Raw genomic sequence first — 10,000 nt, forward strand, 5'->3', positions numbered from 1 at the left:
TCATTTTCTATTCTCTCTCTCTCTCTCTCTCTCTCTCTCTCTCTCTCTCTCTCTCTCTGACAGAAAAATCCACACAAAAACTTAAAAACAAAGTTCAACTTCAAAATCAAACCGAATTTCAAATTCGGAGCTGCAGTGAAAGGCTGAGAAATTAAATTAAGACAATTAATTGTATTATTAAACATCAGGGGAAAGAAAAAGTTTCACATTAAAAAGAAGAGGCCAACGGGAAATTAGAATGCTAATGGGACAAAGTACAAACTAATGGCCTGGCAATAATTTGTGAAAAGCTCCCCCCCGCTCTCTCTCTCTCTCTCTCTCTCTCTTCTCTCTCTCTCTCTCTCTCTCTCTCTCAGATTCGACACACCGGCCAAGGAAGAAACGTACAAGGTACGTTGCTTTAATCTTACTGCGCCTCTGTTGGGCAACGTTATTACTCAAATGATCGATGGTAATTCGTGGAATACCAAAGAGGCGACAAAAAAAAAAAGAAAAAAAGAGAATGGAGAGAGAGAATAAATAGACTATATCTGTACATACATACAATACATATACAAACACATTTATACATGTGTGAGTGCGCAATTGCCGAGCTCTGCTTTCTCATTTTATGTCAGTTTAAATACATACATGACATAATACACAGATATATATATATATATATATATATATATATATATATATATATATGAAAATAGCGTGTGGGTTTAAACCGACGTATAAAAAATAAAAAGATTATCTATACATACATACATACATGCATACATACACACACGTTATATGTGTGTGTGTGTGTGCAATTGCAGAGGTTCAGCCTTTTTTATTTTTATGTCAGTTTAAATACATACATGCATGCACACACACACACATATATATAATAAATATATATATATATAGTATTAAATAATATATATATATATATATATAATAAATATATATATATTAAAATAGCGTGTGGGTTTTAAACCGACATATAAAAAAATATATAGGACTCAATAAATACGTGTTTCTCTCTCCCTCTCTCTCTCTCTCTCCTCGGTCCTTCAACTCTCGTTAAATTGAAACTCACAGCATGCTTTGATTTAGGTCTTTTCCATTTGAGTAAAAATGGTGAAATGTTATCCCTTTGCAGAAGCTATTGGAACAGAGCTACATTTAATGGACAAACACACAAGCAAATAAAAAATCTATTCAGTATCAACAGAATAAAATAATAGGTTAATATCATCCTTCCCCCCCGATTTTTGTCAAGTGTTAATAGAAGACATGCTAAACATGTTACTCGGCCATAACAAACGACAACAAAAAGCCACCAGATGACCTTCTCATGCCAAAAAGCGTCAACACATTGCAGAATACTCACTACAAACTCAGTCGAAAGACAAAGCGTAAACAATTTAAACGAGTAAATTACCAAAGAACCTACCGATGGTTTTGTAGTCCGTGCAGCAAAAAGTAGAAATTCCCACAACATTATGTACCCCACTTTCAAAATCAAAGACTCTCCTGTAAAAGGTGTTCTAAATGTACCCAAATATCGGAAGGAAAGTTGCACCATTTAACATTTTCATTTCTATTTCGTCAGAACAGGAAATAATGATTTCACTGCTGAACACCACACACTTTGATTTCCAATCTCCAGAACGTGTGCAACAAGGCATACTACAAAGCCCTCAATTTGGACTTTTTTTCGAGCAGATACTGTCAATTCTATGAGAGAGAGAGAGAGAGAGAGAGAGAGAGAGAGAGAGTTAATGAATTAACCTAAACTATTGCAAGTAAAACAGACTACAAGTTAAGTCAAAGTTTCTCTGTCTTGGTTGAACTGACAAAGACGTACAGTAGACGTATAGGCGAAACTTTCTACAAAAGTCTACGGAAGTTATACACCTTAAGAATAAAAAAGGTACTGCGCAAGTACTTTGCAGGTCCACAAATTACATACAAAGAATGGATGTGTGTGCGTGTGTGTGTCCATCTACTTCCCCCAGCACGACCGTGCAGTTACTGTGCACATGAAATCAACCTTCCAACAGGCCAATGAACAGTAAAAGTTAGTACTTCAAGTCACTCTCCCATATATTATTGAGCAGCATTTCACTAAATGAAATAATTCGTCGAATTCTGTAATATAATTTAAAGTGGACGAAATGTCAAGGACATTTTACACTAAGCTTGGTAATATCAAAGTCTACCATCAAAGAGATCTCAAAATGAAAGCAGTGGCCCGAAGTAAAAGTTTGTGATAAAATAATAGTTAGAAGGAATAAATAATCTGACCAAGATAAAACTAGGCCTGAACCTCTCTTGCAAATAATAAGAGCAACTTGGATAAAAAAATCTATAAAAAATGAAAAACGACAATAGCAGTTTGTCTCGTTCGGGATTCTTTTGTGAATAATGCAGACGCAAGAATGTGATAATGTCTGTCCATCGTATTTTGGAATATTTGCAATGAGTTTTCCTTAAATAGGAGCTGCTTTGCTCTCCAGAAAAAATGCATTGCTGCTAAACAAAATCGCCCCCCCCCCCCCCCCCCCCCCCCCCCCACATTCCTACCCTTCTCTCTTTTATAAAAGATTTGCGCTAGTCATCTTTACATGCTTAAGGCTGTTGAGATATACCAATTTTGTAGACGTATCTTCCAATTTGGCAAAATAGTAGTATTAATGATAATCATTTCCAAAGGAGACAGAACGAACAAGTATCAATTAAATTTACCGAGACGCACATAATCAGTGAAAAGGGAACAAAAGAATATCACCAATGTGAAAAAAAACTGGGAATTTTAAAATATCCAATATTAACTCTGCTTCACTGCATCCACAAGACGAACAACAGATGCGAAGAATGTTACAAGAATACAATGAGCTATTTATATTCTGGCAAATTTTTTCATCTTTGATAAAAACTTGCTTAAAAAAACAGTAATTTTGATTATTAAAGGAACCGGTACAATGCAAGACATCTCATTTTGGAAGTTATCATTACTGAGGCAAAGGAACATAATATATATAATGGTGACCATAATGAAGTAATAATTAAAATAAAATGTACGGCAATTCAGGAAAAAGACGATGATGATGATTGAAGTGTCTGTTACAATGATCGGAGGGCGAAGCAAGCCAAATAAAAATGCCTCGAAACTTCCAACATAGCCAAGTTCGATGGGTTTGTGGCAAGGAACTAACAGACCTTGAGAGAGATTATTATTATTATTATTATTATTTTATTTTTGCGAGCCTGGCAGATGACATCCCAACAAAAACGGTATATTTCAAGGGTCTTAAGCATGTAAAGATTACTAGCGAGAATCTTTTACAAGAGAGAGAGAGAGAGAGAGAGAGAGAGAGAGAGAGAGAGAGAGGATTCTTATATTTTCCTACTAATTAATTCCATCTTAATTCTTCTTCCTTCGCCATTGTAAGGATCACCTGAACCGGTACATAATTTTTTGTATTACTTTTATTTCTAATTATTCGGTTACAAGAGGGAACTCCACATAATTGACATTTCCTCATTTTTCCTACCTTCTGCCGATGTCTTCTCTTGTGTATTTTTTCCTGCACGTCTCTAACATTTCCATGTTGATTTTTCTGCACTTTCTCCTACTAAAAAAGTCCTCTTTATTTTTTCTTTCCCGCGGCCAGCATTTTCTAATTTATTTTTTCCTCGTTTTCTTTCAAGTCTTTCATGTTTTTCGTTTCTGTTCCTTCCACTCGGCGTTGAAGCTGCGAGTGACGTTCATAATGTCAAGGTTCAAGGTTTCCACCCTCTCTCTCTCTCTCTCTCTCAAAACATCATGAAGATAACTAATGCACGCATTACGGCAAATGAATGAAACTTAAGATGTTCTTAATACGTCAGAAAGACATTCGTTGCATTTTACTGTTCCTAATGCTGGTGTTTTACAGACTTCGAAGGTAAGACATTATTGCTATTGAGAGAGAGAGAGAGAGATGAGAGAGAGACGAGAGAGAGAGAGAGGGGGGGGGAGGGGGGGGAGGGGGGGGGGGGGGGGGGGGCGAAAATTCTGGTTTGGACACGAAGATGTGAGAGTGACTTATTTTTGGTTGAGATCTTTGCTATGAACGTGAAACTCACTTTGTGGTGTGTGTGTGTGTATGTATGTGTGTGTGTGTGTGCATGAGAGAGAGAGAGAGAGAGAGAGAGAGAGAGAGAGAGAGAGAGAGAGAGATTGAAATTCACTTTTATGTGAAAATTTAACGTTAAAATTACTGAATGAGTAGGCACTTGCTTGAATGTGAAGTTTATTTCGTTAAGAATAAGGAAGACGAGAATGCAGAAGGAGGTCTTTACCACTATCGTAAAGGGACAAAAAGCAAGACTAACAAGAACAAATAAATAAAGTTATGATACAATATCATTTTAACAAAGTTGCAAAGTAGAAATATAAGAAAATATAAAGATGACTGAAGGAACATCCTTCTGAAAAGGTTGACATATACTAAGATTGAAGAAAGGACATCCCCAAACACAAAATTAAGAAAATAGCTGGAATAATTGTTTTAATACAAAATAAATTTGAAATATAAAATAACACATGAAAATTTCGCATTTTATCGCATACAGACCAAAGAGCACCTCCATAACAAGTGAACAAGTAAACACATACAAGAAGATTCGTATAACTGACAGATAGGGATTATAAAGAGATTAGTACCTAGAATCCGACACACCTGGAAGATAAGAAACCTTCCCAAACAAGCATAACAATGGGTGTAATTAAAGGTTTAAGACAATCATCTCAGATACAATTTCCAGACAATTAAAGGATTATAGGTGACAGCTATTCAGAACTTGGTAAACAAAACCATATTCACAATACATGACAGACATACATTACAACAAAATTAATAACTCTAAGGCAACTGATTTTTATTTAAGTCAATAATTATATCTTTGAGGTCATTCTTAAACATGTTACAGATACAAGGGTCTAAATGAAAAGGCCACGACTAACATTGAAATTACAATGAAAAGTAAGTTGTATTAAAGCAGATTCTAAAAGATTTCGTGATAAGACATCTCTTGACCTTGCAATTACTGAACTATCAATCCAATTTATTCGGTGGTTGTTTTCACTTAAATGAATGAATAATGCATTAGATTTTTGCCCAGTTTTTACAGAATATTTATGCTGGCTTAGCCTTACTTCTAAGCCTTTGCTAGACTGTCCAAGATAAAATGAGGGACAATCCATACATGGAATTTTATATATTATGTTGTTGCTTTCTCTGGGGCCATTTTTTATTAACATTCCTTTTAGTGTGTTATTATAGGAAAAAACAAGGTTGACATTAAAAGCTTTTAACAATGATTTAATGGTTTCAAATCCATTAAAATAAGGCAAACTGAGAATGTTCTTAGAATTTTCTTTCTGCGTGTTATTTACAGTATAAAACTTTTTGTGGGCTTTATTATAACAAATGTCTAATATATGTGAAGGATAGCATAAATCTTTCCCTATTTTTCTTATGTATTCAATTTCTTGATCCAAATATTGTGGACTGACAATTCGCAATGCTCGTAAAAACATAAGAGGAAAAAATTGATATTTTCATGTTAAGATGGTGGCCTGAGAAGAAATGAACATAAGTTAAGTTGTTAGTCGGTTTCCTATAAATACTGAATTTACATTGAAATGGTTCTCTATGTATCAAAACGTCTAAGAAAGGGAGGCAATTGTCTTTTTCTAATTCTAGAGTAAACTTAACGATGGTACCTGGTTATCTAATTTAGAGAGTAAATCATTTACATCAATACCGACAGGAAGAGCAGCTAAACAATCATCAACATAACGATACCACTTTACAGGAATATGAATGATATTAGGTAGTAGCGTTTTTTCAAAGAATTCCATATACAGGATTGAGAGTAATGGTGATAAAGGATTTCCCATTGCCATGCCAAAAATTTGTTGATAAAATTCACCATTGAATATAAACTTACAATCACAAATGCACACAATCACAAATGCACAAACTCGGGAGTGAAATAATGTGACTTATAGGTAGAGGTAATTCATGCTGAGTTAGTTCATTACTAAGATATTCTAAAATAGAGTCTATAGGACTTTAGTAAAAAGAGAACATACATCAAAACTAACGAATCTATCAGTAGGGCAAAGAGCAATTTTGTTTAATTTATCAACTAAATCTAGAGAATTATATATATGAGAATCAGAGATGGTTCCAAGTAACGGGGTCAAGATCTTAGTGATATATTTCGAAAGTTTATAAGAAATTGAACCAACAGTACTGATAATAGGCCGCATAGGGTTATTTTCTTTGTGCGTTTTGACTAATCCATACAAGTAAGGTAGCGAAGGAGATTTGACTGACAATTTGCCTAGTAGTTCTGTTTTATCTTTAAGGATACTTTTCACTATTCTATTGAAGTTTTTTATGACTTGATCAAGGGGATTTTTTGTTAGTTTTTTATAAGTTACATCATCATCCAGTAGGGCTTGCATACGTGATATGGCTTTATCTAAAATTACTATACTATTTGACTTATCAGCTTTTGTAATGTGGATAGTATTGTCCTTTTTAAGATCGGTCAAACTTTTCTTATAGCGAGCAGGGAAGTTACTTTCATGCTTAACATTGGCAGCTCCGTAAACAATACCTTTAATCATGTCAACATGATTTTGAGGAAGATCACAATATTTTTCAAATTTACTTAGGGATGACGCAATCATTAAAGCAGAAGGTCTACTTGTTACAAGAAAGATAAACCATATCCAAGCGCACTCACAACATTTTCACTTGTTTGTTTACTAGATAAGTTAACACACAATCTTGATGTGCACAATTAGTCCAATCACTGCTATCAATAAGATTTTTTAGTTTTCTGTCGAGTTTCCTTTTCAGGGCATCTGTAGTCCTACGTAGTTTTTCGTAAATTTCCCGTCGCAGCGGGTCCTTCCAATCAGCCGGGATGGAATGATTGAAAGAGATCCTTGTTCTTTCCAGTTCCTTGAATTTTTCTTTCTCTTCTTGCTTGGTGGCTGCTATGTGCTGTTTCAACATCATGGCACTAAATTCATTGAAAGGGTGATTGTCATACCTTTTTAGACGGCGTGGCAGCAAGGATTTAGGGCGCTTTTGTTCAGAAAGGCACTTCTTCAGGAACTTAAGACGAATTCTGGTTGAGTGTGCAGCCACAAGAGACTTGGAGAAGGTAGTGACGACACATCTCAAAAGAGGAAACAGGATAGCGAAAGTAAACGTGGCCCTCATTATGTATAACTGAATCACGAAAGTTAGGAACGTGATAAATCCATAAATAAAGATATATGCCACGAAGGAAAAATAAACGAAGGAGGTCTGCAAGATCTTTCGACTTTAAAAGTCCTTTACTGAGCAGATACTGACATACATACGAGAAAAGACAATACAAGAAGATTCGTATAACTGACAGATAGGGATTATAAAGAGATTAGTACCTAGAATCCGACACACCTGGAAGATAAGGAAACCTTCCCAAACAAGCATAAACAATATGTGCAATTAAAGGTTTAAGACAATCATCTCAGATACAATTTCCAGTTATACGAATCTTCTTGTAGTGCTTTTCTCGTATGTATGTCAGTATCTGCTCAGTAAAGGACTTTTAAAGTAGAAAGATCTTGCAGACCTCCTTCGTTTATTTGTCCTTCGTGGCATAGTATTATATATATATATATATATATATATATATATATATATATATATATATATATATATATATATATATATAACCTCCATGAATCGCCAGTCTCAAAAGGAGAGAGAGAGAGAGAGAGAGAGAGAGAGAGAGAGAGAGAGAGAGAGACTTAATGGAAATCCCTGTCAATCTCCATTCGCTGAAGAAATAAACTTCTAGCGAGATCTCATATAACAAGTCCTCGCATTTTTTTCCTCAGATTCCGTTGTGACAAAAGAAAAATAAAATAAGACAATTTTGCGACGGCTCTGGCCAGCCATGAGTTGAACATAAAAAAGGAAACTAGACAGAAGTAAGGGGAATGACAAAAAACAGCGGACCTACTGGTCACAACAGTATTTTTATCGTCAGGAATTTTTGCTGTAATCAAAATCTTTTTCCTCCAATTACATCGATGGAACGAGCTTCTGTGTCGCTTAACTTTTCGTTCATCTGCAATTCTAAGTGATAAATGCCATCACTCTTTTGGGGATGTCGACGCGATTCACTTTTTCTTTATTTATTTGTTTTTCTTTCCATGACTATTGTCCTCTCTCTCTCTCTCTCTCTCTCTCCTCTCTCTCTCTCTCTCTCTCTCTCTCTCTCTCTCCTCAAAGGATATTAACTGAATAATACCTCTTTATTAATATATTACTCTATCTGTCTGTTGCCAATAGTCCTTTCTACATTCCATTAGTCCTCTCTCTGTTTCTTTTCATCCTGAATTTTCATTTCTCCCTTTCCGGTCTACAAAGCCTCGCTCTTCCTCTGTTCAAACAGAATTTTCATCTCTCTCTCTCTCTCTCTCTCTCTCTTGCTAACGGTTATGCCGACTGCAACACCAACCATATATTTTTCTCAAATCTCAGTCGTCTAGCATTAGAAGAAGTCAGAAGACTTGGAATCTCAGCAATTCAATACAAAGCAAAGAAAACCAATTTCAATGAAAATAATAAACATTTTAAAAGTAACCGCTTATTACGATTATGGACACTTAAAATTATGGGTTGCTAATGATACCACTAACCAGATCTTACTATCAGGGAAAAAAAAGCAAGAAAGAAACCAGTAAAATGATTTCTTCGGCAAGGTAAATGATTCTACAAAAAGGTAGAACCAGAGCAAAGGGTGACATTTAAAGTCATATCCGTATTCGAATTGCGAGCATGAGCGCCTACGTGCGCGCGTGCATTTGTGAGTAACAATAGAACAAAAGATATGATATCAAAGTCATGTTCATAAATGAAGCACTTCCAGAGTACCCGTCCGTGCTCGTGCGAGAGAGAGAGAGAGAGAGAGAGAGAGCCCCTTTTGAAATTTACCATCTAGTACAGGTTGACAAGTAATTCGGAGATATTCCCGAATATTCTTAATCACCTTTCATCTACTTCTCTTGTTTTTACATATCTTGGACAAAGTAACAAACCAGTTACGAACGATTCTCACATCGATACGATCCCGAACGCACTGACACTTTCAGAAGGATCTTTTACAAAATAGAAAACGAAGTTTTTTTTTTTTTTTTTTTTTTTTTTACAGTCGATATTCGTTGCTGCTACACAGCTTCGAGTGACTCCCTCTCATCCTATTGGCTTTTCGGCCTCACATTGGTCCAAAGCTAATTGCAGCAGACTCTGCAGATACTATCAAGTCTCAATCACGGCTGGAATTTTATAATGCATCTACTGAACTCTGGGTTAAGTCCTCGTCTCTTATCCGGGCTTTGCATAAGCACCGAAACGCGACGAGATTCCTCCGATCTTCCGTTGTTTCGGGAAGGTTCGGTTCAATTAATCAAAAGATATTTCAGAGGAGGGATTCATTTGTTCCGAAACGAGAGTTGCGTATTTGATTGAACGTTGGAATTCCGAAAATGAATACGTATTGCTTCAGAAGCGCCAACTCTCTGAAGGTTTCGATAAAAGATGGGGCGTTTCCAAAACTCAAAATGAACGATATCTACTCTGGAGAGCGATCTGAAACCTTAATGATGGCGACATCGGGGTCTTTGTGGTTCTGATTTCAATTCCCGTCGCTTAAAAAAAAAAAAAAAAAGTCGCTTTTTACCGCAGAGCGATCTCGCTCTCATCACTAAAACTGGAAGAGCACTTGGGAATAGAAATCAAACAATAACACAAATATTTTCAGTACACGTTAAGCAAATCGCGATCTCTCTCACTCTTCAGGACACTTTAATCCTTTAATTAAACTCAGACATTGTAGTAAACTCATAAAAACTATCAAATAATTCCTCTTTCAGGTGAAAGCCAAATCCATTCTGACATGACAT

The sequence above is a fragment of the Macrobrachium nipponense genome, chromosome 8 (genome assembly GCF_015104395.2).
Source record: "Macrobrachium nipponense isolate FS-2020 chromosome 8, ASM1510439v2, whole genome shotgun sequence".
In the NCBI taxonomy this organism is placed as follows: Eukaryota; Metazoa; Arthropoda; class Malacostraca; order Decapoda; family Palaemonidae; genus Macrobrachium; species Macrobrachium nipponense.